Consider the following 27,139-nt stretch of genomic DNA (forward strand, 5'->3'; position numbering starts at 1 on the left):
CATATTAACAAGTCATGTGAGATTTATTTCATGGAATAGATTTGGGCAGAATACTCAGCTATCCATCATTTCATTTTTTATAAGTGATCTATTCAGTTAAATAGAATGTCTTTTTTCCCTGCAGTAATACCTGTGTAACAAGTGAATTGTTCGGCACTATTTTACAGAGGTTTCTGTCCTGACAGCTGTGTTTAAAATACCATTTTTGTGAATTATTCTGTTCACTAAAGTTTATTTATTTGCACAAGTAAATGATGATGAGCATATGTAAAAGTCTTCACACAGTCAGGGCTGTAGAAATAAATTTCCCCTGAGATCTAATTTCTAAATCTTCCTTTAATCTAACGGAAATTAGTTTCATAATCCTAGATTAGTTTCAACATTTTTTCTGAATCTTAACACCCTTCTGATTGTCAGAGAAGTGAAGTGTGGCTAAGGCACAAAACGCTGAACATTCTGTTACTCCTTGTCTGCATTACTCCGTACTAAAACTGACTGGTATGAAACTTGATCGCAGCCTCTGCAAGAAGTATATAGCTTAGACCTATTCAATCAGAAGATGATTCACCTGCTGCAACAGCACCATCTGGAGGGTCTTCATGTACATGGAGGTCTACAAGCACATGGAAGCCAGTGGAGGTGAAAAATTTGAAATTCTGATTCTTCTTGAAAACCCCACACTATCTTTAAAGGGCTTCAAGAACTGGAGAGCAGAGCTACTGTCTTGGGAGACCTGTAGGGCTGTGGTTGAAGCACAGATGAAGTTGTTACAAGGTGCCTAGATTATGTGCAGAGGTTGGATGGTGCTGTGAAGTCTTGCATGCAGCAGAGAGAGATGGAAGAAGTGTAGGAAGAAGTTTGTTAATAAAAGTGGGAGAAAGGGATAAAGACAATATCAATGTAAAAACAGGGAAAGAAATATTTTTTTTTCCTCTCAAGCTTATTTTCTTTTAGGCCAAATCACTGTCTTTGTGCATAACTATAATGACATCTCTGTGCTCTTGATGCAGAGTGATGAAGACAGAGTTCCTTTGCTCCTGTCTACATCTCTCCACCAAGATACAACATTTCATGGAAGACAGGAAACTACCTCATTGATCTAGACAAGCTGCCTTTCATATCTGTAGGAAACGCATATTAGAATTCTCTGGTTTCTTTTTCTTTCAGCAGGTGTAAAATGCTATAGGGATCTACAGGCCAGCTGCTCATTAGGGTAAGCGTGGTTGCCTAGTCTTCCAAAAAATCCAAAGAAATACCCACAGTTTTCCAGGAAAATGAATTAAAATATTGTTCTGTTAGTTCACTGTGATCTTTAAAGGGTTGATCCAGCTCTAGCAGCTGTGATGAAGCCTTACTCCAAGGGGAAGATCAGTTTGTGAACAGGAGCTCAGTGATTTTTATTTTGTGATTTTCTACCCTCATTTAAATAACTGATGCAAATAGACTTAATTTTTCAATTTCAAATTCATGCCTTTTCACTATCAAAATAAAATTGTTAGTGCCCGCTCAGGTTCTAGTCATTTGCACTTTGAAGAATTAAAATGACCATAGACATAATACTGTCAAACTTTCAACTGAGAATATGCAGGAAACTTTTCCTTTCCCTTTCAGTAATGATCTTTCTAATCAGTATCAGAACTAGGGACCTGCTTTTTCAATAACTAGTTATCAATATTATAATGACATTTCCTCATGGTATGTGGTCACTTGATCCATTTCAACAGGTCTCTGCTGGTAGAGGGCTTAGAAGAGAACACATACTGAAGTGTCTGTTATTAAAGCACAGGTTAAAACACGTTTAGGCAAAAGACGTCCAGGTTTAAACTAAACCATTCAAAGCACAGACAATTTAATGACTCTTTTAAAAAGTGAATGTGCTTTTATTCCATGTGTCTTTCTTGTTTTTAGTTTATTTGTTTTTTTTTAAATGAAAGTATTTTTTTCTGAGCTACTGAAGTGTCATTTATATAATTTTTAAATTGATTAAAATCCACCAAACAATCAATCAACTAGCAGCACCTCATTGTCCCAGGTTAGTTTGATTTCATGTTTCTGCACCTAGCATACATATAAATATTTGCATTTTCTCTTTATGCAGCAATATGTATGTACTTCTTTTTAAAAGTAATGTAAATTAGGTACAGAATAAAAAAGAATAAGACAAGAACTGTAAATTGAAAAAGCTGTAAATTGAAAAGAGTTCATATTTTGAATTTAAGATAGTTTTAATGACTGATGAATTTAATATGATATTTAATAAGTAATATAAAATATTCATACACCACATATAAAAATATAAATTAATATATTATACAGTATTACTTCTTGGGTAGCCTGGAGTCTCAAATGCATGGGACAGCATCACATGTGAAGGGTCTGTAAGTCAGTCAGAATCTATGAGGAACTGGTGTGGGAATGAAAATTTTAGTATGGGAGCCATGTACAGTGAGAGCTGTTCAAATTAAAAGTGGAAAAAAAAATAAACCTAAACCAGTTTTTGACTCACACAGAAATTGCATTTTACTTACTGATAACAGTAATTCTTTAATCAGGGATGACATATCCTATCTTAAGAGTTTATTTTCTGATTGATTGGATGATACAAGAAGATTGTAGCATACTGAATGGTGCTTTTTAATACTATTATATTGGTTAATTTATTTCTACTGAATCAAGATCCATTAGAGAAAATTATTAAATCTGCATGTATCATTTGATACAACAGAAATGAAATCCCAACAGTAGAAAACTTTCCTAACAGCAATGTTTCTCAGTGTGCCTCAGCAGTTAATTTTATCAGGTGTTTGTCATCTCTCTGCCTGTTTTTTTAACAAGCTACAACCATCCTATAACAATGTCTTAAACTCTTCCAGCTTTTCCTGTGAATTTTAAAATATATTTTTTAATACACATGTTAATAGCAAGATACAGCCTGCTAAATAACTGAAGGTGACCAACACATTTTCACTTTTTCCAATGTGTGAATCTAACAAGATATTGATACCACATACCAAAATTTTCACTCCATATTCAGAACAAATGTATGCTTCAACAAGTCTGAGCTAACAGAAGGAACAGGAAGAATAATGTACACTTTATAATACCTTTCTTGTTATTTGACTCAACACACTGGAAATGGTACTGGTGCCTCTATAGTAGTTTTCAGAGTGTTTTTATCTGGCTTGGAGAGAGAAGTAAAGCTAATAATTCAATCTAATTTCAGATCATTGATATTTATGTTAGAGCTGACTACTACCACCCTCTGAATCCTTCAGGACTACAATTAATTTAGATTATTCCTTCCTGAATGTATCAGCCAGAAATGCTGATATGAAAGGCAATATTATGTTGAAGTTCAATCCTCCATGATGAAGCCATTTTAGAGTGTGAAAATTGGGCCTGGAATGGGACTTTCTTTACAGGACAATAAACTATGAATTTCTACATGAATTTTCTATTCTGATTAATTTTTTTAAATTATTTATTTTATTTTATTTTATTTTTTTCCACACTTGTCAATACTGCACATTAATAGTTTCCTGGAAATTACTAAGAAATAACACTAACATCTGTCACTTGGTAAAAATAATTTTCCTGCCTGTTGTTGCTGAGGAAGTTTGTGTTTGTTTTTTTTTTTTTTTTTTCTTTACCATTGTACTATAACATAGGCATGATTCAGTATCTATTTGAAAACAGATTTTTATTTTAGTGTATGAATTAATAGCTTCACGCACTTCAACCTGCTATTAGCTGCTAGGACTTGATGCACCGTTTCATCATTTAGCATAAAATATGGTCCATTTACAATTAATCTGAACTTAATATGTGATAAATGAGGGTGCCAGCAGCACCTTCGTTACAAAGTGAAACAGTGAGGCAACCAGTTTTGAATGTTGCAAATAATTTTAACAGTTTTAATAATTTTAAAATAACAAGCATAATTGTTTCAATAATTGCAAACAAATGGAGAAAGATAGATGAAAAGGAGGGTATAAGAGACAACATTTCTGACTCCTGGAAATAGCTTTGAAATACTGGTATAATCTTAGAACCTGTTCTCAGCTCTGAAGGTGCAAGTACACAGCACTGTATCTCATGCACACGACTTCAAATGCAGTAGCAGATTAAAAAAGACAAGTGTCAATGCAGACTCGGGTGTCTGAGGAGTGGCTTGAACTCTTACAATAACTCAAGTATACTAATTTTTACATTGGAGTTTAGATCACTACTATAAGAATAAACATCAGGTTGATGTAACAAATAGGGTAATATTAATGAAGAAAAAAGAGGAGTATGATGCTATAAGGCTTCACAATGTGTTAAAATAAAAAGCTTTGAATGCTTGCTTCTGTTTTTTATTTGAATATGTCTTCTGTTGAGATAATCAAGGCCTGCTAAATTTGATTACAGCAAGAAAATGCCTGTACTGATAGTGTGCTACCTAAATGATTTATTTTTTTTTTATCTTCTATTTAGATAAATTAAAGTATATAGCAATTATTGTTTCATGCCTGACACTTAAGCCTCTTTTTTGATAAAATTAACAGATTTGTCATGGGTGAAATTAGATGACTTTTATTTTTTTACTCAAAATTCTAAGAACATTTCTCCCACTAAGAGCAACAAAACTCAGTTTCCAATCTTATTTTTAAGATCTTTTTTTTTTTTTTTTTTTTTTTTTTTCCCAAGGAGCTGCATGTGGAAAAAGTTACAAAGTTATGTGTAAAACATTAAGAATGAAACACACGTAACTGAAGTCCTGTTTTGCACATCACTCCAAGTCATCTAACTTGCCAAACTTGCTGTCATGCCCTGACAGTGTCTTTGGTTCATCTCTCATTTGGGTGTTTAATTAGATTTGGAACAAAACCTTTTGTATTTATAACAACACAAGTTTCAAGTCTTAGTTTGGCGAATTTTCTGCCATTGCATATTTCAAATATGTAATTTTTTTTTTTTAATATGGAAGGTTAAAATTTAGAATGAGGGATAAGAAGAACCTAAGATTGTTATTAGAGTAGCCGAAAATTCTGAGTAACATAATTTTATTATTATTTATATTGGTCCATATTATGCTGTTCACCTGAAAATCAGGTGTGGAATGCAGACCATTTAAACTCATAGAATGGCCTGCATTTTATTGCCATTTGCAACATCTCTACATGACTTTACAATATGGGTGGTTGTATCCTAGAAGCTTCTGTCACTATTGAGGTTCTAGGGAGACTTCTTTTTCCCTGATGTCATATTTAAGAAACAGACTTCTTAATATAAAAGGATTTCAATTAGCAGTCAAAGGGGTAAACAAATCCCAGTATGCAAGCTCAAAACTATCTGATGGGTATGACATTAAACATGAGTTGTCAGCAGATCCTGAATTAAGATGAAGCTGAACATGTACAAGATAAACATATTTTAATCAATCACATACCTGTCTCTGTTAGTTAAAATGGAGCTATGGTCCAGAGACTGCTGAAAAAAGAAAAAAAAAGAAAAAAAAAAGAAAAAAAAAAAAAGGGAAAAAAAAGAAAAAAGAAAAAAAGAAGAGAGGATACTCTGAAAACACCTCAACTGAGGTCTTGGGCTCTATCCAACTAGGGCTTCACTGTCCTTTCATTCTGAAACAGATACCTGCATGTGCATTTCTCCTAGAGTGGCTGGATTCTTCTGAATGCTTTAGTTATTAAATAAAAGCATCAATAACTTTTATTTTTACATGGCTGTTTTTAATCAGCAGAGAACTTTTCCAGAGGAGCTCAGCTTAACAGCTGATGGCTCCACTTATGTGTGAAAAGAAGCAAGGTGAAGAACATATAACAGCTGGGAGCACAGCTTTGGAACATTCTTAGGATGGGCTAATGCATCAAATATCTGAAATACGGCTTGCTCACATATAAAAACTTCACAGTATTAAAAAAGAAATAAAACATGTTTTGGGGTTAAATTTTAGTCCATTAGCATTTGGAGGATCATCAAGTTGCACTCATAAAGTTTACAATTAGCACCATGATTTAGGGGAGGTAGGGAGATTTGCACAGGGCTGCTGCACAGAGGGACCTCAAGGGGCAATTCTAAAGTCCTGCACCTGGGAAGAAAGAGACTCTTTGAGCAACGCATGAAGGGGACTGACTAGCTGAGGAGCAGCTCTGTGGCAAACACCTTGGGACCCATGGGAAGACAACGACATGAATATTAGCCAAGAATGTTCTCTGGCAGCAGAGAAGGTTGTTATCATCCAAGGGTATATTCATTATAGCAGAGATAGTAGGTTTGGAAAAGCTATTATCCTCCTATACATGGCACTATTTAGCCCACTTTTAGGTCCTGTGTAAAGTTTCAGTCTCAATTTAAAAGGAAATTTTCAAGAAAACCACTGGTAAACTCCAAAGGCCCGGCAAGGTGATGAAGGCACAAAGAATTTGCCTTGTGAGGGGAATCTAAGGGAAATGGACTTGCTCAGCTGGAAAAGACCTGACTTGGGAACAACCTGATAGCAGCCTGCCAACACATCTGGAGGAAATGGAGTGAGGGGCTGGACTTAAGCAGAATTTACTTCCAGAATAACTGTTTTATGAAATCAATGACATTGAGCAGTATGGTTTGTCTAACGTAATGCAAAGAAAATTCTTTACAAAGCTATTGTACTTTAAATCTTTGACTTTTAGCTGGGGAGAGCTCAGTTTATTATTAATTTGTAAAATCCAATCTCCATTTCTAAGAGGTCAACAGCAATCCAAAATACAATTAATCTGAAAGAAGCCTTAGAGAAGCATTCACATAGATAGAAAAGAGTTTCTTATCTCCTTTCTTTGGAAGATCTGAACAACGAACTATGCTCTAGCATAGCTAGTGACACTTCTGAAAAACTGAAAAAAACTTAAAGTGGAATAAAAAAGGTTTTGCCACACCCACTGTGTCTTAATTTAATATTCTTGATGTTAATACATTATTTCAATAGAATGTAATAACAGTAGATTTCTGTATGACAGAAGCAAATTTTCATTTAAAATAAGACCATCCATTATAATCAGAGACAGGGTACTTGAACTGTAGATCACCACTCAGTTAAAATAAAAAATAATGGAAGTGGCATTTTTAATATAAAGTGTCATATGGTTATATGACAAGTGCTGCATATTTAAAATGTTTTCTGTAAGTCATGCATGCAATTTTGGATTTTAGAACATTAAAAACACTTGACTGATTTTAGTTGTCATGTGACAGTACATTTATGTTTTTATTTGAGACATCAGAGTCCATAAAGCTATTTAACTGTACCAGTTATATGACAATAGACAAACACTGGAAAAAATATGCACTAAAACCATAAACAGTAATTATAAATGCAAATGGGCAGACAGAAAATAAAGTTTCAATTCACTCTAGGGACTCCTGTGACATATCAAATTAAGCAAGGTTTTTGAACTTTCTGTGAGTATGTGTGACCCCTGGACTACAGATTAAAACCTTGGGCTCAGCTGGAAAACAACAATAAATTTTCAAAAATCACATTTTTGCCTCTATTATTTGGTATAGATTTGTAAATTAAAAATTGCTGTCTAAATTTGATGATTTTCAGAAGCTAGCACAACATTTTGCAGCTATATTCAGGTTTATGGAAGCTGTGTTTTAGTCCGTAAGCTTACAGTGAAGTGAAGAAAGTACAAATACTTAGTCATAACAAGCTTGTGGTGAAGCAAAAAAGGGTAGCCTTAACTATCAAGGCTTTGGTTTTCATTTGTTGGTTGATATCATACTAGCTTCTGCTTATTTCTTATTATGAAGGAGGATATGCATCACCAAGAATCATAAAAACTTCTTTTTTTTTTTTAATCTGGTTTGTTTTCTGCCCACAGACAAGAGCATTTTGTTCATGATAGTGCCCATCCTTATTAAATCAACTGCCTTGATTTTTCTCAAACACAGTCTAAAAAATTTAATAATAATTAATTTTATCATCAATTGAGTCTTTGAGCAGCAAGTCTGTCTACTATGTATTTCAGGAGCTGTTGGCTTACCAGTGAGTAAAAGAGAACTAACAATAATTCTGGAGGTGCTCAAGGAATGTAATGACTCTTTATTCCAAGAAAAGCTCTCAAGGGGACATTTCAGAAAACCAGACTGGGAAATAAAACCAGGACACAACAGTATACATTAAAGCTTTCTAAATAAATGAAATAATTAAAATTCTTAAGAGTTTGCAAAACAGTACAACATCTCATTATAGCAGATGTAGGAAAACTGGAAAGTACTAAAAACATAAATCAGCTTAAGGAAGATGTCAGATTCTGGGCAGAAGAGTTCAGTAGAGCTTGAACTACAACAAATTGCTTAAAAAGATACCTAAAGAGGATTGAAGAATGATGTGAGTAGATACATACAGCATGATAGAGAAAATAACAGTAAAGAACCCAAAGTTTCTGTGTTTTATGAGAAATTTTATAGTGTACTGTCAAGTTGAGGCTAGAAGAGGCATATTGGAATTTATTATTTGTTTTTTTAAATAAGTTTTAGGTAAAGACTTTCTTACAGAAGGTTGCAAAAGAAAGTCAAGTATGGCTACAGGATGTGAAGTTCCAGCATGGCTAAGTAACAAGACAGCAGTAGAAGGCCAAAGTGTTAGCTGCAGACAGCAAGAATCACAGTAGAGGCAAGGAAGTGCTCCCTGTCCTTGCAGCTGAATCATGTCTCTGTGAAAGCATGAATTCCTCTTTCCACCTATTGAAGTTCTGTTCAATACTGTACACAATTATACTTGGTGTAATTGCACTACTCCCCTGTACTGATGCTAGATGTTGCAAGGATATGGCATAAGAACTACAGCTCTTAGAAAACAGGAAATAATATTTTGAGCCAAATGAAAGCAAAAACAATCATAACCAGGGCTACAGACTAGTGAGATTCCAATATGTAAACCCATTTCTGAGTTGCTTCAAAGTATCTAAGTTCGGGAAGAGGCCTTCAACAAGATGAGCTTGAATATCATGTGAATAAAGAGACAATGACAATTAAAAAGAAAGAGACAATGGGTGATTACAACCCCATGAGATGTGTTGTGCAGCCCTTCTTTCAAGGGATAGATTAAAGACTCAGTAATTATTTTTTTTTTCCTAATTTGGGACTTTTATCAGCTTTTCCTGTTGAACTGATATTAAAAAGTATTTATTTAGAAACAGGCTTGAAGTTCAATGTAAAATTTTTAAAAAAAGCTGTGTTCAGACAAAGTGACCCCATCATAGAAGACCTATACATTTCCATTCATTCAACATGACACTGCTCCATGAAAATATGTAATTGCATACTTAGAATAGTTATGGTCTTTATTTACAGATACAAATCTCAGATTAAAATAATTTTATTTTAAGACATCATAGATAAACATATGCCATATATGATGTATAGAATTGAGAAAACCTAATATTCAACCTTACAAAAATGTAGTGTTAGAAAAGTATTCTTAGTGCTTGCATCGAGACCCAAGGAAAACCTTTTATTTCATTCTTATGAATAAAGATGAAAAGCTATGCTAAACCTCGATATCATTTAAAATACTGTATCTAAATGATAATCACCACTGCCAAACCTCAGTTTCTCATTCCTGTACCTAATGTTTCTGAAAAATTTGCTTCTTTCTTTTGCATCCAAGAAGGGAGAAAATAACTTGTTGACAGAGGCATATTCACTCCTCCTTTGCTTTCTATAGGATGTTGTAGTGTTTGGTGACCTTCCCTCGGCACCAGCAGTTCTGCTTTCTGAACACAGATTTGGATGACACTTCCAAAGCTTGGGTCAGGATATTTAGAAGCACGTTGATGATCCTGTTGTCTAAAGGCAAGGCCAAATGAGGATGATATTCACAAGAAATGCTATACTCGCCACAATCCTGGGCATCAGAGGCAAGGGGCAATTAAATCAATGTTGCCATATCCTCAGATGCCTCCAGTACCTGGCTTCTACAAAATACAGATTTGAGCAATAAGATGGGTGTCCTGGTTTGAGCCAGGATGAAGCCAATTTTTCTTTTTACTGATTTTTTTTTCCTTCAGTAAGCTTTCTTGTAGCTAGCAACAGTGTGTTCTGCTAGGCTGATAAGACAGTGGAATGTTTTTCTAACTACTGAGGCTTCAAAGCTGCACCTGCACTCTGCTGGCTCAGACACTATGGGGAGATCTGTGACCCCCCCGTAGGAGGCTGAGTTAGATGGACAGCAAAATTGGCCAAAGATATTCCATTCCATATATCTACGTAAGCTCAGAGGAAGGTCAGAGATCACAGAAGACAACTTCCTTCCTTCTTCTTCCCTTCTCTTCCGTCCATGGCCGGCATCCAGGGAGGACTCTGTTCATCCATCACCGTCGATCCTCAGGCTTGATCTCTCGTGACCCCCATAACTCTCTGCTTTTTCTCCAGCAGCAGCTCCGGGATTCCTCGGGACTCTTCCCAGTTCAGGGAAGTGCTGTGGGAGTTGCTGGGGTGGGGGGAGGCGAGAGGTTTTTTGCCCACACCTGAATACATCTGTATATAATTGTATATATTTTCTTGTATGATTCATTAGTGTTTTAATTAAAGCTGTGCAGTTTAGTTTTCAATCCAGCCAAGTCTCTCTCTTTTTCTCTCTCTCCTTCCCTACCTGGGTTGGGGGGAGGGGGGATCGAGAGCATTGTTGTCGGACCTGAGTCAAACTGTGACAATGGGAAAAAATAAAATCTGCCTGTCAGACTCTTTTTACAAAGAGTCTGACATCTTTACCCTCTACTTTATTTAAACATTGCAATGTTTTAACATGCATATCTTTATCTGGGCGTATTTCCTTGGATCAAAAAACTATCAGTCATGTAACATTTACAGCTAAAATGAAATTTAAAAAAAGTATTAACACTAAGGTAGTGTTGATCTTACGGCCTAACAGCTACTGCAAAGTCAACATGAAGCCAGAAATAAATTAAAGCAGGTAACTTTCCCCAGGTTGAGTGAGAAAATAGACACTTCTGAAAGGACAGCCATACTCCAGGAAGAATTAGTCAGGCTAGAGGAGTGGGCTAACAAGAACCTTATGGAGTTCAACAGGGAAAAGTGTACGGTCTTGCACCTAGGAAAACATAACCCTTAGTGTAGCACTGACTGGAATCCACCTGGTTGGAGATCAGCTCTGTGGAAAGGGACCTGGGGGTCCTGGTGGATGTGAAGCTCAATATGAGTTAACAGTGCACTGCAGTGGCAAAGAAAGCCAACAAGTTGCTGGGTTACATCAGCATAGGCATCATCAGCCCTTTTTTAGATAAAGTCATAATCCTACTCTATTCAGTGTTTGTCAGACCACACCTGGAACACTGTCCAGTTCTACTCCTGGCTGCACAAAAAAGATATGGACAGGCTGGAGGGGGTCCACAGAAGGGCCAAAAAGTTGATCAAAGAACTGGGAAACCTGCCATATGAGGAAAGGTTGAGAGAACTGGGTTTGTATTGTGTCTAGATTGAAGACCAATATATTTACCTCTTTGGAAGTCTACTTCCCTAGTTTCACTGAATGGGTTTTGTTGAACTTTTTTTTTTTTTTCTGTTGCAATTCACTAAATTATTCAAATACTTTTTATATAGCATGAACTTTCTTAACAGCTGTCAAGACAATTAAATTTTCATTATAAATTTGGGCACTTAAAACAACAGAAATATTGCTGATAAGAATAATGAAAGAAAAAGAAAAGAAGAAAAAAATTACAAGGATAATTCAAGTTGCTTCATCTGTAAATGATAACTTATTGATGCTGATACTCAAAAAGGCTCTCACATCTTAGTGTGTAAAATATTAATTTTTCCCAGTAATTGTCTTTTAAGTAACATTCTTAAGACACTAATTGAAGAAGTTATGTGAATACAAATAATTTTCATTGAACCTTTTTTCCTCATGTATGGACTTCAGCTTGGTTGTGTGATTCTGAAAGGAACATTTCATCAAATGTCTGGTACATCAAAAAATAAAATTTAGAAAGTTCAGGAGGTTGATAGCCTATAAAAAAAAGTCTGGTTCTCTTGCAAATCTGAAACTCTCTGAAGCCTTGTGATAATGAACATGTCCTCAGAATAAGTTTTGTAAAATACCAAGATTTAGAGACAGCAGAGAAAGAAAAACAAGAAAGAAAGGGATATTATAACATTGGCCTGGCCCACAATATTTGGATATTGTTGATTTAGAACAAAATGTCAAAACAATTGGAAAAAATTTCAAGCTGATTATGATAGTGATTCAAGCACACAGGAAGCATCACCAGTGAAAGAATTGTTCCATCTGCCCTAGATGTTTACATTTATTGAGGATTGTCCCCTGGAGGCACTGATTCTCTCCACTTCCTATAAGAAAGTCTCAACAGACAGAATAATGGAATGGTCAGCTCTTAGAAAGAGAAAATTAGATACATTGAGTCCCACAATGGAAATTGATTCAACTGTGTGAAGTATCTCTTAGTAATTTATTTAGTAAGTCAAAAGAGAACAATTGTATAGCATAGAATCACAGGTTGGTTTGGGCTGGAAGCAACTTCAAAGATCATCTAGTTCCAAACTTCATGGTATGGGGAGGGACACCTCCCATCAGATAAGATTGCTCAAGGGCCCATCCAACCTTTTCTTAAACATTTCCAGGAATGGGGTGTCCAGAGCCTCTGTGGGAAACCTGTTCCAGCGTCTCACCACCCTCACAGTAGGGAATTTCTTCTTAATGTCTAGCCTAAATCTCCCCTCTTTCAGTTTAAAGCCATTACCTCTTGTCCTATCACTACTGCCTCTGGTGAAAAGTCCCTCCCCAGCTTTCTTGTAGGCCCCTTTCAGGCACTGGAAGGCTGCTATGAGGTCTCCCAGGAACCTTCTCTTCTCCAGTCTGAACCTCCAACTTTCTCAGCCTGTCATCATAGGAGAGGTGCTCCAGCCTTCTATCATCTTTGTGGCTTGCCTCTGGACTCATTCTAGCAGCTCTACACCCTTATGAAAACCCAGCAAAAAAACACAGTACTCCAGATGGGGTCTCACGTCTCTTGACCTGCTGTCCACACTTATTTTGATGCAGCCCAGGACCCAGTTGGCTTTCTGGGATGCAAGTGCACATTGTCAGCTCATGTTGAGTTTTCATCAATGACTAGCCCTAGGTCCTTTTCCTTAGGACTGCTCTCAGTCTGTTGTCCTCACAACCTGTAAATGTGGGAGAAACTGGAACCATATGTACCTGTTTGTGAAATATGACATTATTTATTCCAGGTATTCATTAGTTACTTTTAACTTTGAAAGTATTTCTATAGGTTATATAACTTATTTAATATTTATTGTCAGTGTGTTTTAGCATCATGATGAAGTTTAGGGGATGGAAAAGATGGGGAAAAAAACCCTGAAAGAAATGAAATAACATGAATTAAAAAGGGGAATAAAATGACTTGATGTAAGATTAATAAAAAATTAGAGGAGAAAGAAAATAATATACTGTATAATACTTTAAATGGATGAAAGGGTACTAATGTACAAGATACTCAACAGCTATCTCAGATGAAGAAGCTCAGTGTCAATGCATCACTGAAGACCAGAGCTGAAAGTTCCCAAATGGAGTTGGTGTTTAAGCAAGAGAGAATGATTTGTTATATAGATTAAATCAGGTGAGACAGAAGAAAAAAAAAAAAAATCCTTAAAGATCACAAAAGCATTTTGCGTCTAGAGTAGGGAAAAATAAAAACATAAGAGCCAAAAAAGTTTTCCAGTCATCTCAAGAAACATATCTGTTACCACAAAGATATAAAGGTCCTTTTAATCAGTATTTTTGTTATGTCATCCAAATACATTCACAGTTAATAAAAAAATATCAAGGTTTACACTGACAGGGTTTGGATTATGTTCTGAAAGCAAAATGAAGTCTGGCAAACTATGTTGATATGTGTGAGCCAACAATAATGATTTCTGTAAGTGTTAAAAGGGTGAGTGTCAAAAGTAAGAGGGTTTTACAAGAGGTGAATAAGACAAGTTTACTGTTGTACTGCTGCAAGTAAAAAAAGTTAGTGATCAGTGATGAAAATATTTTTACCAGGTAAAATTTTCAAAATAGAAAAATATTCTTTTAAAATAAAGGAATTCTTGTAACTAAAAACAATCAGGATTTAATAACTTATTTCTTAGGGCTCTAAATAATTGTCAGGTGAAGATGTTATATTGGCAGACAGGAAAAAAAAGCATAATCTTGATAGATGAAGAAGTTTGAGAGTTAAACAAGAGAAAATTTCTTTAAAGAAGCCATATTTTTTTGAATAACAAATTCTTAATTACTCTTGAATTGTCATTATAGAGCTATAAATTTTTACTTTATTTAAAATAAGGGACACAGACATAACATTCTAAATGAGCTCTGCCATCTGACCTGAGTATAAACATACAAAGAATCTCAACTATCAGAAGAAACAGAAAATGTGATTTCTGAAGGCAATTATGGAAACACATTCACTAAGCAAAATGTGTCAAAAACCAGTTTGACACAGACACATTTCCTCATTTGTCAGAGCAAATGCTTATAAATACTGAATAATTAACACACAAACACAAACTGGAGCATTTTTGTTCCAGGAAGCCCCAGCCTACTAGCTATATGTAGCTGCTTCTTACTTTGTGTTTATAAGAATTTACTCATCTCTTATCTTTATATGGTGAGATCTCCTTCACCTTGTGATACAAATTATGATACTGAAACTACAGAGCCCAGACATAAAGCTAAACGCTGATGTGGTTGATGTCAGTTGTGTTTATGTCCAAGATTCTTTCCACTGTCTTTAAAATAATAGCTGAAGGAACTCATAATAGCATTGAGCTTTATGGAAAACAAACCATTCTTCTAATATCTAAGAAATATCATGAATTAAGAAGCCATGAGTGAATCTACTTTTAAGGAGAAAAGCAGGAAAGAAAACAGGCACGTCAGGCACATTGTTTGAGTCAAAACAAGTTTTTAAATAGATATTTTTCTTTACAGCTTATGATAGCACAACCCATTTAATCTTGAATTTGGCTTTAGAAAACAGCTTTTTCATAAGTGGCATATGTGGATTGAGTATAAAAACACACCTGTTACTTGTAAGAAATTAAGAAGTATTGACTACCCTATTGCTCTTTTTGGGTGGAACTGGTATTTCTAATACTGACTAGTTTGTTGTTTTTATGGTATAAACTGATTTTCTTTAAGGTTAGGAAGACATATTATTACTTTTTTCCCATTGCTTTATTTTCAAAACCAGCAGAAAACAGTAGTAATTGATTATGGTTGAACTAGAAATAGCATGATTCACCTATTTTTCCTCTGAATCAATAGCCCTTTAATATATGTTCAATTAGGTTCTAAAACTGCTGAGGTTATATAATTTTTTTTTCCTACTATTTTCAGAATTTTGAAGACTATTGTCCATAATCAGATGGTAAATGTCAAAAATTAACAATGCTGGTGAAATATTTAAAAATATATTGAACTTTTCTGAGATGCACATCTGCACAGTCTCATCTGATTTTCTTGCTTCTCTTTTGCCAATCCTTGCTCAATAAGTAGACAGAATTTACATACTTTTCATTGAGTATACAGGCACAGGTGATCCCTATGGACCTGATTTCTAGTTTTCATATGGCTCTGTTGTTTCCTGCATACCTATAAAGTTTAAGCCTTTCCTAAGAAGTTCCTTCCTTCCTTCCTCAAAGCCATGTTAGCCTCTTTATGTGATGTCTTTCCTTCCAGTTTGAGATGTGTTGGTTTGCTCTGTAAAAGAGAGTCAGAGTGGAAGAGTTGAATGAAGTAAAAAAAAATAGCTACTATTTGATCTGTACAAAGGAAGGGAGATTTATTGATGCTTTCAGTTAATTGTCACTCATTTAAATCTAGATTTTATTATATGCTTGATTACAGTACTTGGAATGCAATATCAGGCCTCCTAACTTCAGATTTAATGGTTCATGTGATCTAGAATAGCAATTGCGATATATCATTATCACTACAATAATTCCTAGGACTGTAGCTCTTGAAGTTAGAAGTGACCTTTATGATCAGTCAGTCTATTATCCCACATAATAAGGGCCATATAATGTAAAATACCAAGGCTATTTGACTCATAATATTTCTTTCAATAACTTGTACTCTAACCAAAATGGTAGCTAGTGTTCTATGTTAACATGAACTGAAGATCTGACTCAGCTGCAGGAGAGCAAGGCCTAACACCTCAATTGTAGCATTCTTTGCCAGATCTTTACTCTAGACCTGAGGAGTAGGTAGACATTTCAAGCCTAATTTCACTTCACTTGAAGTGAGTGAAGAAATGGTGTAGGCAGGAGGGTATGTTAGAAATGGGGTAGTTCCCTGAAGAAGGAATCTGAACTGGTAGCATGGCCTGTAACTTAATCATAATAAAGTCAGTTATTGAAAATTAAAAGTGTTGTAGAGTAATATTTTGAAGAACGAGAAGGAAGAATCAGGGAGAAAGCTGGCTCAGAGTGATGAAACTGTAGGTTTGAGGTGGTGTGTGTCCTGCTTCTGGGGACAGGAACAGAGTCAGTAAGGATGCAATAAGTTCAACTGCAATAATTAGGCAAGTAAATCTACCATGTTAATATTAAACTTCATGAGAGGGAAATATAGAAGGATGAGGAGGGGAAACATAAAAAGAACAGTCCAAAAAGTGTGACATTTACTAACAGATTGAGAGACGTTAAAATTTTTTTCTATCAAAACTCAGCTAAAATCTGTGCTAAAATTCACAAAGAAAACAAAATGGTCCAAATACCATGCCCACTAGCAACCACAATACATTGAGAAAATTAAGGAAAATATCATAGGAAAAAGGTTGACATTTAGGAAATTGAAAGCATACCTGAAGGAACAGTAAGTGTATTAAAAGGGTTAAAGAATAATTTGAAGTGCAAAAAAAGAATGCTCAAACTGATCTTAAAAATCTTTCATATAAAATGCAAGAAGTCACATAGGGAATCAGCAGGACTATTTGATAACAAAAGTGTGAAAGGAGCATTCGGGGATGATAGGGAAGGAAAACTAACTGTTTTGTATTAGTTTCTATAGCTGAAGACACTTTTTAAAAGGTTGTATTATTTGTGTCAGATAAGTCAGAAGGACTAGAAAAATTTGATGCAAGTGTATAGCACATTTTTTAATAAATAACCAAATTAAATGTCAAATTAAATGTCAATAAGTCACCAGAACTAGATGACATTTTCAGGAAGTCTTGTCAATAAATCAATAAGATTGGATGCAATTCACTGAAAGGCTGGAAATCCTCAGTTTAGTTAGGAGAAGGCTGCAGAAATATAGTATTGAGGTTCTCAAAATGCATGAAGAAAGTGCTCACCAGATCACACAAAACAAGACACATGAGATGCTCAGTGAAAGTAGTAGAAAGTGAAATAGATAAAGGAAGACACTTATTTGGAAACCAGGCGATTACAAGTGAACTTCTGAAACTTGTGCTACAGGAGGCTATGGAAGCAGACAATATCTGCAGGTTCAAAAGATGATGAGTCAAATTCAGGGTTTCAGTTTCAAAATGCAAACTGCTGCTCCAGATGGAGATGTACCCTCTAATGTTCCTTAAACAACAATCTGGATGCAGGGACTTCTGGAGGGCAAAGGCTGACAGCAAGTGATTGTGCTTGTGTTTTCCTCGTGGAAGAGTCAGAATGTTAGGCTACATGGATCATTTGTCTGACCAAGCAGGGCTTTTTAGACCTCTTATCCTGTAAGCTCTACAAGTCCTGCTTAAAACACTTTTAGTGTCTGAGGAAAACTGGACACAGTCCTAAGATAAACCAGAAACATCACCTCCAAAGGTATAGTGGTAAAATTCCTACACTAAGCATGAAAAAAATAAACCTCAAAGCTTACGAAAAGCCTTCTAACTGACAGGTCAGAGAACTCTGGGACATTTGAAGTTCAGGGTCTCATTTTTACAACACCATACATCTCAGGGTTGGCTGGGACAGTTCCAGAGTCAAAACTGAAAACAGATCAAGTGTTAATGATAGCTGTGGAGAAATATTCATTGTAGATATTGAATCTCTTCGTTTTGTCAATATATTGCTGGCTCTCATTCTGTGTTTGTTCTATCTTAGCACTCTTGGTAACTTGATGCCTATTAAAGTAAGATTTAATAGCTGAACCTTAAAGAAAATCTCCAACTTTTCTTCTGAGATTGGACGCAAAGTCAGATGATGCTTTTGTAAAAGTATCTAATATGCCACTCACACCAAAGCACTGTATTATTGTCAGCATCTAGTCTTTATCATGGAAGATATACCAAATCCAGTCACAAAAAATTCCGTTACATGATAGTGCACCAGGAACGAGATTTGTGTTGCATAGGACAGCTGAGCCACTGTTATATGTGACTCCTCTGTTTTCCCAGCCTGCTATGCAAATAGATATTCTGTCCTTTGCAGCAGTTAGGCAGCTCAATGGGAAAGAAATTTTAGATAGATTAATCTAATACTTCAGTCTTTTGACTCACTGGTAGATAAGACAGAATTTTCTTTATGAATATGTGTTACTGTTTAGATCCAAATCAAGATTTTACTAAGAAATAATTAGTTTCACTTGTTTGGTGGTTTCTTCCTTCTTTTTAGGTAGGGAAGAGAGGGCTTAGCAAAACATTCAGACATCTGGGGATTACTGTACTGTTTAAGGATGGGAGAGCTTTCTCTATAGTAAGGCTTAAGTACTTCTTTTCTGTTAGTCTTTCTCTACCATACCTGCCATGATTTTGAGATAGAATACTAGGTCTTAGTCTTTTGCTAATGTAAGGTTTCTTCACTTATCTGAGTAATCGGTATATTTAATTTTCTCCAGCAGTTTGGACTAGAAATGCTCTCTTGGGTCATCAAGTCCAGGCCCCTGCTATCATACACAGCCACATAATTAATAATTTTCTTCAGTTTACCTAGTTGTGTTTTAACTAGTGTTTTGCCCCAGTAATCCTACTAGAAAGATGTTCCAGAACTTGGTAACTATGAAAAAAACTATTAAAGAAAAAAAAAAAAAAAGTGATTTATCAGAACATATTATTGAAGCTGGGTAATTTAGTGAATTCAGCTAAATCTAAGACCCTTATGACTTTCCCTTGGTAACAAATGGTGTCCATATAATGTGTAGCATGATATCTTAGAAGCCCACAACACAACAATAACTTCATTGAGACATTATTATTAGGACCAATTTTACAATCTCATTCTGAAAATCCATTTACTTTAGTGTTCTAGGATATATTAGTCAGGGATTTTAGTGGTATAAGTTCAATATACAATAGTCAGCGATGTGTGAACTACTAGAGCTTCCTTTCAGGTACAGGAACAGCTTCAGTAAGAAGACTCATTTCAAGGTTCATTAGGAATATATTTTTGTTGTTGCAAATTACTCAATAGCTGCTGCTTTTTAAACATTAGCTGAGGCTTAGGATCAGTCATTATTTGTAACTTTTGCAGCTAGAAAGTCAAAAGGAAATCTTTATCATATTCACTGATGCAGAGAAATGTTACTAAGAAACTAAGTTAGTCTATTCTGTTCTCTGCCCTCCAGGCTTTAAAGCTATTTCTTTTTAATAATATCTAATGCTGCTTTCAGCCCAGAGAGTGGATGAAAGAAGCCGATACTAAGTACATGGTAAGGTGGAAAACCGTATTTCAGTCAAAGGATGATGGCACAAGCCTGTGGAATTCTGAGAGTTACTCCACAGCTCACTCTGAAGCATGGACAGGGTCTGTGCTGAAGTGCTTCACTATTTTGCAGTGCTGTGGTATACAATCCCTTTTTAACTATTCAGGTAAAGATTTCTTGAATAGAAAAGGCTAACACATCAAGAAAAAAAATATTTTCATAACTGCTAACCAAAGCAGGACTTGGTACTTCTCGGATGAGCTACAATTTGTACCTACATCAAAAAAACCATACTATGAAATATGTCCACAAAGGGAGGGGAATGGAACCCTTTGGAAATGTTTTACTTTATATTTCTCTCTAAAGCTCATTAAAGAATTTAAAACAACAAATGTTTTTAAAAAATGCTCATACCTTTCAGAACACCAGGATTCCAAAACGCTGTTGATGTATTACACAATCTAGTGTAGTTGGCTGTGGTCATTTGCTAAAGGGGCTGAGACTCCAAAGAACACAAACATTTAGAAAATCTCAAAGGCCAGTCAATTTTTCAACAAGATATTGTCTTTTGCTTCTACTTTGTATAATTTTGATTCAAATTTATTTGGAAGCTACGCTGGAGCTTTTACTGCAATATGATGTGATATTAGGGATGCATTAAGAAAAATGTGTTCACTAGATCTAGGGAAGTTCTCTTCCCCCTCTACTCTGCCCTGGTGAGACCACACCTGGAGTATTGTGCCCAGTTCTGGGCTCCCCAGTTCAAGAGAGACAGCAATCTACCAGAGAGAGTCCTGTGGAGAGCTATAAAGATGATTAAGGGACTTGACCATCTCTGCTATGAAGAAAGGCTGCACTGGTGTGATCTCTCTGACATTTTTTAAATCTTACTCACGTGCACTATCTGTGTCTCTTCCCATCTACATTGTGTTATATTCCTTTGTTAGAACTTTGCTTATAGTTATGTGCTAAATATTTTTTTTTTTACTTCAGCCAGCTAAAATGCTGATGAAAACCAAGATATGTAACTGTAAGATATTATTTTGTTATACCTTATAATTGTATCTTATAATTTTCACATTACATTACTGTTTCAGGCAATTAAATACTGGAAGCTTTAATTCATTTTAACAAATAACAATGTCTTAATTTTCTAAAATCAGTTATATACCCAGCTCTCATGCATGTTTAGTTTAAAGCTTCTCATCTCAGGGATCTGATATTAAAAAAATATTGTTAACTTTGGAGACTTCATTCAGCTCACACTTGATGTTTGTAGACAACACCAGTTCAACTGTCTTTGAATAACTGGTCTTTTATTTAAAATTAAAAATGAAATCCTTTCCTGAAATCCTTGTATTGTCAGGATAAATGAATGAAATTTGGGCAAGAGTCATTAACTGGTCCATGTTAGGATAATGTTCATCACAAGGCTACAAGCTTGAATGAATGTTCAGCTGTAACAATAAAATACATTCTAAAAGAATCTGTGATCACCTGATAGTGTAATAACCTACACAACAAATTAGATGCATGTAGGAACAAGAAAAATGGAGGAGAGCAGAGAGAAGAACAAACAAAAGGTAAGTACTTTATGAAGTCTATTCTTACCTTCCCTTTGGAAGTGTTAGTAAATAAAGCTAAAATTAATTTCTTGCATGAGTTTTACAAATTGGCATTGTAGTTGTTTCATTCACATGTAGGGCAAATAACCTACAATCAGTTGTTTGTCATCCTTATTGCACCACTGTGGCCTATTAAAGCCATGTCACTAAACACTGGACAGTATTAGGATAGTACTTAGCTGCTAAGGAAAAGTTCTTGCTGTTTGTTTAGTTGACAACTTAAAGCATAAATTTTATATGGTTGGCTGCTGCATATGAAAGGCCAAACATTAATTTCGTACTATTGCCTTTGAATTTATTTGCTCTGTTTGTTGTCCTTGGGGAACCACTTTGAATGGAAGGAAATACAGTTACCATAGAAAGAAATCAGTGGTTACAGAGAAGGTGATCAAACAGTAAGTAAAATAACAATTTATGGCTGTTTTAACAGTATGCCTTTATGTGTGCTTGGAATTGCATCTCAATGAAGCACAAGCTAAGATTTAAACCCACACAATTTCAAAGGTAATATGCAAATTTCTTGACTCCTTTGCCAGACTCCACCCTCAGGCTAATGGCATGTTTGAAAATATTGCTTGGCTAGGCTTTTATTTCAGGCAAAAATGATCTTCCACCAAATTGTTCTGTTCTGCAGCATAGCAGCACTAATTTATAATCTGTGTTTCAGTAGCAAGAGGTTTTCTGTCTTTCCCTCTCCCATTTAACATTTATATCTACTTCATTCCCTCCACTCTTTTATTCTTGTTACTGTAGCAACTGCATTTTTTAAGACAACTTTAAACAAAATTGGAGCTCAAACAAAACACTGGAAAAGGAACAGCTGAAGAAAAGTTTTTTCTGTGTGTGCTCACAACATGTATGGCGTGTAATAGTACAGTGCTGAGCTCATATACTGTATTTTCTACTTGGGGATCTCTCGGCAGTTTGCACAGAAAAGAAACAGACTGATTTGATATCAAAGATGGGAGGGAAGGGAGGGAAGCAGAAGTGGAAAAAAATTTACATATGATATGTTCTCAATCCCCACAGAAAGAAAACAGGTCTCTTAATGACATTTTCATATGCTCTGGACCAGAGTGTCCTTGCATGTAATTTTTCCAGTTTTCCTTAAAATGCATCTATTACATATCTTAAATACAGCTTGGAGAGAATCTCCAGAAGTTTGTAGAACACTGGTAATCCACTAGAAAATGTAAAAGATATGATATGGGTAATCCATCCACGAGGAAATTGAATTAAAACATTGATTCAGTACATACAGGCTACTGAACATCTTAATTTGACAATTATTTTTGGTCCTTGTCAGTCCTGATGTATTAAAACCAAGAATGGAGTAGCTGATGCCTTTGCCACATATAGGCAATGTGTAATTTATTTCTTGAGTGTTCCTTTACTCCCTAACAGCTGCATTGTCACACGCTCCCTTTTCATTATCACATGCAATGCTATAATCTATGACTTTTTATCAAGGTATTGTGATGAAAAATAGTGCACATTCTCGAGACCGAATAAATGATGGGGTGTAAAGTATGCATTACCTAATCTGTAGCAAGGAGAGATCTAGGGTCACTTAGACGCTTGTCTCTTTAAGGAAGCAATAGAAGCAATTTATGTGCCTGCGTAGCATTTTCTTTATTATCAGTGTGGCACTTGCTATTCCCCTTGTTCTTATAAGCTTTTTTTTCCACCCCTGTTACAGTTTATTTTACTGATTGGGATTGCTTGAAAGGGAACTGGTGCAAAATTTGCATCCAAAGGAATAAAATGGAGTAGTAATTTGATTTGTTTCAGTCAGTCAAATTGTTTATCTAATTAATTGCAACTCAACACTGAAAATATTACAGATCCAGTAATACAGTATTGCAATCTGATTCAGGTTTTCCCTCACTGCTGTATCTGTGATTCTTGACAGAGAGAAGTAAGCTTCCTGGATACCTTCCATTATTGACATAATCATGTTTTCTTCCCTGATTTTATTTGCTACCTTCTCAAATCTAAGATATACCTTCTTCCTTATGTAATTTTATTATCATTCTGCATAAAAGACACCCTTCATTACTGCAGATAGCAAAAAATTTATCTTCATATACGTGAGTTGTGAGTTGGGAATCTTACAGTTACCTAGTTCAGGGAGTCTAAGAAGAAGCTTCCTCGATTGTCATTTTCCCTTGTTTTTGTCATTAACGTTAATACATCTGCAAACTGAAAACTGCTTCTGTCCTTTTTTGCTCATTGCTTCTGGGCACTAGAATGCTAAACTCACTTGTTTACAAAGCAGTAAGTCTAGGAGCACAAACCCTTTTTGATAGATGATTTGGGTTATTCTTCACGTTTCCCTATTTTTTATTGATTTACTAAACAGAAAGGCTAATTCAAGTTTATGCTCTGTATCTTTGCTCTGGTCTCACCAGAATTCTCCAGTCTTCCCCAAGGTTAAACAAGATCATTTTGTCTTAGTATCTACAAGCCAGTGACTGAAAAGTAACCATCAGCTAATCAATTGTATTGCAAAACTAATTTTTATTTTAAACAAACATCAACATATTTTGTTGAAACAGTTAAATACTTCAAGCGTTATCCTATGTATCTAGCACGCATCATAGAGAGCAGGTAGAAGCTACCGCAGAAATCATGACATACGTGCTTCTGCATCAAATTAAGTATTTTCCCCTTAGTCCTAACACCAGCAGCTGTTAGGCACTGTGGTTTACTGCATATGGACTATATAATGAGATATATTCATGCAGTTCAAGTTCCTCTGCAGAATGCTGAATAAGGCCCTTCTCTCCAAGGACACTAAGACTTATTGCTGTTGAAACAGTCCTCCTCATGCAAATGAACACATTTGGTATTCAGGTTTTATAAAGAGGGAAAACAGCACAGCTTTTATTACCAAGGAGACAAAAAATGAAGAGGGTTGGTACATGAAAAGCAGGAATTTGGTGAAAAAAATCCTTTATTTCTGTTAAAGTCATCCAAAAAGGAGTCAAATTAATCCTTTACAATAACTACCAAAGATCTTAGCCTAAAATTTGAGGTGGCTATTCCTGACACCTTTATACAATGTCCTGGAAAAAGTAATTTACTGATTGCAAAAAGAACAGAACTACCTGCAAAATGATGATACAGTTAAGTAACCCTTGGTATCAAGAGCAGATGTAATTCAGTTCAAGCTCCATTTTGTTTATCTCCCATTCCACTGCTTAGCAAGTTGAAAGTATAAGGGCAATCATTTAATACTACCTGACAATGTGAAGGTAGCTTTTCCATACTTGAACAATCAAATCCTGATAAAAAGACTACAGGAACACCAACTAAAACACTCCAATAAAAGTAATCTGAAAATATCATCTGTAACTGAGAACAGAAAAAACCCAAAGTAGATCACTGCCTCAAGCAATGTGCGCATTACTTCCTACTGTAACACATGCTGTTGGACTCCATTACAAATATGGGGAATGAAGAGCTTTTTTGCTTGTTCTTGGGTTTTGCATGTTAAAGCAGATTAGTCTAAGGGGAAGAATAGTATAACTGTGCATTTATTTATTTATTTATTCTTTTTGATCTGGGTGAAAATTAGTTGTGGCACTACAACAGAAGTTGCTCATGCTTGGAAGGCCAAACCCTTTCCTTGTGTAGCCAAAATAACCATGTTGTTCAGCAGAGATCAAGAATAAGCTGAAAATATTTCTACAGGCCATAAATTACTTGTAAAGCCAGAAAACAACTGGTGTGTTACATTTGTGCCATTTCTTGCAACTGCTCTGACTTGTACCTCAGATATAAGAATTTTCATCATATACGCAACTGTCAGAGTTTTTACCTTCCCATTTTTCTTTCACATCTGACAGGACTTATTGATAACAGCTGTAAATCCACCATGTCAGCTCACAGATCTTGCTTGTAAAGTGTCTCACACATAGAATAGCAAATTAATAATAGTGAATTAATATTCCTGAGGAAGTTCCCGCTGTAAAAACCTGAAGGACTTCTTTTGAATTGATACTCCAGGACAGAGCAATAGATCCCATTTAAATCGTTTAATACATGTTTGCATTTCATATGGACTGGATTTACTAAAAAGACTTTTTTTCCTTTTTATTTTAAAGGTATTTAGAAAGTATTGTTTACAGACCAGTTTTCATCTCCTGCTTAAACTGAATGCTTAGGAACTTATTTCAAATTCTTTTAATCTATCATTCTTTAATTTTATAATTCCTTTTCTAATTCCTAAAAAATCAATGAAGTCAAACTTGATACAAGAGCTAAACTTCAAAACACTGATTCATTTTATGACCTTTAGAAGGATGCAGAGCCAGCATTATCACAGTATTTCATAGAATCATAGAATTTTCAATGTTTGAAAAACCTTCAAGGTCCAGTCCAAACACTTCCACTACCACCCCTAGCCACTAAATCATCTTATGAAACACCATGTCTACCCATTTTTTTTAACATTTCCAGGGATGGTGCCTCTACCACATCCATGGGCAGCCTGTTCCAATGCCTCACTACTCTTCCAGTACAGAAATTTTTCCTAATATCCAATCTGAACCTCCCCTGGTGCAGCTTGACTCCATTTCCTCTGGTCACCAGGGAGAAGAGTCCAACACATGCCTCACTATAACCTCCTTTCAGGTAGTTGTAGAGGGTGATGAGGTCTCAGCCTCCTCTTCTCCAGGTTGAACAGCCCCATCTCCCTCAGCCTCTCCTCATAAGACCTGTTTCTGGAACCCTAATCAGCCTAGTTGCCCTTCTCTGCATCCTAACCAGCACCTCCATGTCTTTCCTATACTGCAGTGCCCAAAACTGCACACAGTGCTCCAGACACTATCTTCCCAAGGCCAAATATAGGGGCAGGATCACTTCCTTGGTCCTTCTGATCACACTGTTCCTGATGCAGGCCAGGATGGTCTTGGCCTTCTTGGCCGCCTGGGCACACTGCTGGCTCATGTTTAGCTGGCTGTCAAACTGCACCCCCAGGTCCCTCTCTTCTGGGCAGCTCTGCAGACACTCCTCCCCAGCCTGTAGCACTGCTGGGGTTGTTGTGGCCAAAGTGCAGGACCTGATATTTGGTGTTATTGAAGCTCATGCCATTTGCTTTGGCCCAAAGTTCAAGCCTGTCCAGATGCCTCTGTGGAGGCTCCCTACTCTCAAGCAGATCGACACCCCCACCCAGCTCAGTGTCATCTGCAAACTTACTGAGGGTGCACTCTATCCCCTCATACAAATCATCAGTAAAGATTCTAAACAGGAGCAGCCCCAGCACTGAGCCCTGGGGAACACCACTTGTGACCGGCCACTAACTGGGTTTAACTCCATTCAACACAACTCTTTGGACCTGGCCATCCAACCAGTTTTTTTATCCAGCAAAGCATGTCCACATAAAGCCATAAGCAACCACCTTCTCTAGGAGAATGCTGTGGGAAACCTTGTGAAAGGCCGTGCTGAAGTCAAGGGAGACAACATCCACAGCCCTTCTTTCACCCAATAAGAAGGTCACCCTGTCATAGAAGTAGATGAGATTAGTCAAACAGGACCTGCCCTTCATGAACCCATGCTGATTGAGTCTGATTACCTGGTTGTTCTGCATGTACTGCATAATGGTACTCAGGATGATTTGCTCCATCAGCTTCCCTGGTACTGAAGTCAGACTAACAGGCCTGTAATTTCCCAGATCATCCTTCCATCCTTTCTTATATATGAGTGTCCTGGTTTGAGCCAGGATGAAGCCAATTTTTCTTTTTACTGATTTTTTTTTTTTCCTTCAGTAAGCTTTCTTGTAGCTAGCAACAGTGTGTTCTGCTAGGCTGATAAGACAGTGGAATGTTTTTCTAACTACTGAGGCTTCAAG

This window comes from Chaetura pelagica, unplaced genomic scaffold (genome assembly GCF_000747805.2).
Source record: "Chaetura pelagica isolate M959 unplaced genomic scaffold, ChaPel_1.0 scaffold70, whole genome shotgun sequence".
Lineage (NCBI taxonomy): Eukaryota > Metazoa > Chordata > Aves > Apodiformes > Apodidae > Chaetura > Chaetura pelagica.